This window comes from Crocuta crocuta, unplaced genomic scaffold (assembly GCF_008692635.1).
Source record: "Crocuta crocuta isolate KB4526 unplaced genomic scaffold, BGI_CrCroc_1.0 scaffold190, whole genome shotgun sequence".
NCBI lineage: Eukaryota > Metazoa > Chordata > Mammalia > Carnivora > Hyaenidae > Crocuta > Crocuta crocuta.
This window is the reverse complement of record NW_027527955.1, coordinates 5,262,809-5,267,291: the sequence shown is the minus strand read 5'-3', so window position 1 is coordinate 5,267,291 and position 4,483 is coordinate 5,262,809.

Genomic DNA, 4,483 nt, shown 5'->3' with positions numbered 1-4,483 from the left:
AGACTCACTGTAAAAGAAATGCTGAACGCTATTTTCCCTTTTTACCTTTCGTCATAAAAGTGAAAATCCTTTTCAGATTTCTTCCAGTCAGCAAAAATAGGTAGTAATGTAGGTCTTTTGTAAAAGCAAAGTGGCATAACACAAAATTTTGGAAAGCAAGGAATACCTGTACTGACATAGGATAGACATACAGACCAATGGAATAAAATTAACAGTCCAGGAACAAATCCATACATGCATGGCAGATTGATTTTTGGTAAAGTCAAAATCATTCCTTCTTAATAAGAATAGTTTCTTTAACAAATGGTCCTGGGACAACATACACAAGAATGAAATGAAAACCTGATTATACAACATGTACAAAACTAACTGAATGTGAACCAATGACTCAATTATATGAGCTAAAAACCATAAAATTATTATAAGAAATCCCAAGGTTAAATCCTATAAAATCAAAGCTAAAATGCAGTCACTTATCATGGGAATAAGATGGTGTTGGCCAATGCAGGCACATTAAAGAGAAACAAAACTTAGCCTTAGCTGACAAATTGCAGTAATTTATGGCTCTTCTCAGAAATCAACACATGATGCTAGACAATTCTCAAATGCCAAGTCTGTTCATATCATCTTTGGACTTTCTTGTTTCTCTGACTCAGCTACACTGATACAAATAAGAAAGAAGACCAAGCAACCAATCAACAGAAAAAGGCAAGTAACTTCCACATTTACCCCCATAAACACCTTTGAGTCTATGAGCAACTTGAAACTCATTGTTCTCTAGCCTTGACTTTCCTGGCTTATAGGTCAACACAATTGCAATAAACTCATCCTTTTGCCTTATTTTACTCAGTGTACAGAGTTTGGTTTTTGACAATCCCTATGAACTTGGATTTGGTAATGAGTTTTTAAGTATGACACCAAAAGCACAAGCCATAATAGAAAAAATAGATAAACTAGGCTTTGTTCAAACATTTAAATTTGTGCATCCATGGACATTAGCAAGCCAGTGAAAAGACAACCTACAGAATGGGAGAAAATATTTGCAAATCATACATCTGGTAAGAGCCTAGTGTCCAGAATATAAAAGAACTCATAACTTAAACAAAGACAACCCAATTAAAAGATAGGCAAAGGAGATGACATGATACTCTACATGGAAAACCCGAAAGACTCTACCAAAAAGCTGCTAGAACTGAAACATGAATTCAGCAACGTCGCAGGATACAAAATCAACATACAGAAATCAGTTGCATTTCTATACACCAATAATGAAGCAACAGAAAGGGAAATCAAGGAATTGATCCCATATACAATTGCATCAAGGACCATAAAATACCTAGGCTCAACCTAACCAATGATGTAAAAGATCTGTATGCTAAAAACTATAGAAAACTTATGAAGGAAATTAAATACAGAAATAAATGAAAAAACATTCCATGTTCATGGATTGGAAGAATATATATTGTTAAAATGTCAATACTACCCAAAGCAATCTACACATTCAATGCAATCCTAATCAAAATTGCACCAGCATTTTTCTCAAAACTAGAACGAACAATCCTAAGATCTGTAAGGAACCACAAAAGACACCAAATAACCAAAGTAATATTGAAAAAGAAAACAAAAGCGGGAGGCATCACAGTCTCAGACTTTAGCCACTTTTACAAAGCTGTCATCATCAAGACAGTATGGTATTGGTACAAGAAAAAGACATATAGACCAATGAAATAGAGAGCCCAGAATTGGACCCACAAATGTATGACCAACTAATCTTTGACAAAGCAGGAAAGAGTATCCAATAGAAAAAAGACAGTCTCTTTAGCAAACGGTGCTGTGAGAACTGGACAGCAACATGCAAAAAGATGAAACTAGACTACTTTCTTACACCATACAGAAAAATAAACTCAAAATGGATGAAAGACCTAAATATGAGACAGGAAACCATCAAAACCCTAGAGGAGAAAGTGGGCAACAACCTCTTTGACCTCAATTGCAGCAATTTCTTGCTCAACACACCTCCAAAGCAAGGGAATTAAAAGCAAAGATGAACTCTTGGGGCCTCATCAAGATAAAAAGTTTCTGCACTGCAAAGGAAACAGTCAACAAAACTAAAAGGCAACCTACAGAATGGGAAAAGATAATCGCAAATGACATATTGGATAAGGGGTTAGTATCCAAATCTACAAAGAACTTACCAAACTCAACACCTTAAAAACAAAAAATCCAGTGAAGAAATGGGCAGAAGGCATGAATAGATACTTTTCCAAAGAAGACATCCAGATGGCCAACAGACACATGAAAAGATGCTCAATATCACTTCATCATCAGGGAAATACAAATCAAAACCACACTGAGGTACCACCTCACACCTGTCAGAGTGGCTGAAATTAACAACTCAGGAAACAGCAGATGCTGGTGAGGATGTGGAGAAACGGGAACCCTCTTGCATTATTGCTGGGAAAGCAAACTGGTGCAGCCACTCTGAAAAAAAGTGTGGAGGCTCCTCAAAAAGTTAAAAATAGAACTACCCTACAACCCAGCAATAGCACTATGAGGAATTTATCTAAAGGGTACAGGAGTGCTGATTCATAGGGGCACATGTACCCCAATGTTTATAGCAGCGCTTTCAACAATAGCCAAATTATGGAAAGGGCTTACATGTCCATCAACTGATGAAAGGATAAAGAAGATATGGTTTATATTTACAATGGAATACTACTTGGTGATGAGAAAGAATGAACTCATGCCGTTTACAGCCTAAGAGCACACTGTATACACCATGTTAGCCAATTTGATAATAAATTATATTGAAAAGAAAAAAACAAGATAGCCAAAGAATTTGAATAGACAGTTCTCCAAAAATATATACATGGCCAGCAAGGGCATGACAAGATGTGCAACATCACTAGCCTTAGGAAAATGAAAATCAAAACCACAATGAGATACTATTTCATATCTACTAGGATGGCTATAATTTAAAAAAAGAAGAAGAAGGAAGAGGAGGAGGAGGTGGAGAAATATTGGTGAGAATGTGGAGAAATGGGAACCACCACACATTGTAAATGTTAGCACGTAAAATGTCTCAGCCACTGTGGAAAAGTTTATCAACTCCTCAAATATTTATGGACAGAATTACCATATGACCCAGCCATTTCACTCCTAGGTATTTGGCAAAGACTCTCTCCATGACTTTGGTCAGCCTTGTGGGGCATGTATTAACCAGCTGTAGCAAGAATCTTAGGTCAATTGATAAAGAACTCCCACGTAGATATCTGATTACCTTCAATATCTGATTAAACTCTTAATCTCTACCCTTGGCTTCTGATCACTCTGATCTGTCTTCAGTCAGAATCTTGTCAAATCAATGTAGCCAGAATTCCCAACGAGAGAGAGAGAGAGAGAGAGAGAGAGAGAGAGAGAAATTCCACCCACTGTCTTCTAACTGTGCTCCTTGGCTATAAATCCCCACTTGTTCATGGTGTATTAGGAATTGAGCTCAGTTCTATACTGAGGTCTCTTTCCCTCTTTTGCAATAGTTCCTGAACAAAATCTCTTCACCACTTAAACTCTGTCAGGCTCCGGTTTTCCTTAACAGTATATACCGCCCCACCCCCACCCCCAATTGAAACCAGGACTCAAATACTTCCGCACATTCGGAGCAGCACTAAAGCACAATAGCCCAAAGGTGTAAATAACCCAAATGGTAATCAATGAATATATAAAATTGTGGTATTTACATACAATGGAACCTAATATAAGCCATAAAAAGTAATGAAGTATTATTGGTACTTGCTACAAGGTGGGTGAACCTGGAAAACATTATCTTAAGTGAAAGACCCAGAAAAAGTCAGACACTCCATTTACGTGAACTATCCAGATTAGGTAAACACACCAAGTAACCGGTGTCTGCTAAAGTCTAAGAGAGGGAAAAATGGAGAGTACGTCCCTAACGGAGGTGATGTAAATGTCTTGGAATTAAGAGACGTTGGTTGCACACCGTGAATGTAACAAATGCTACTGAATTGTACCCTTAAAATGTTTCAGTTTAAATTCTGTGAATTTCACGTCAATAATAATAACGTTTATAACCCAACAACCAAAGCTGTTTACGGGTACAGAACTGCAATCAAACATTGCAATGTATGCTGGTTATTCCCTTTCTGAATTGTCAGAACTCCCCAGTGGGGTTACTTTTGGGTTTTGAAATTTTTTAAGCATTAAGTTCATTGGCATTTTATAATACACTATCGAGGGCCGAAGGGCTTGGACTCATAATTGTAGGAACGGTGATGTTTCCTTCCATTCGCATGCGTAGGCAATAAAAGCTCATACCAAGTTTCTTCATTCTAGAAATTCAAAAGGACACCGTACCCATCAGATAGCCACATCCTAACTCGCATTTTACTGTACTGGAAGGTGGGCCAGCGAAAGAGAATGTGGGCCCGCCCCCTGCAGGACCTCGGTCCCCGCGAGCCTGTGGGCA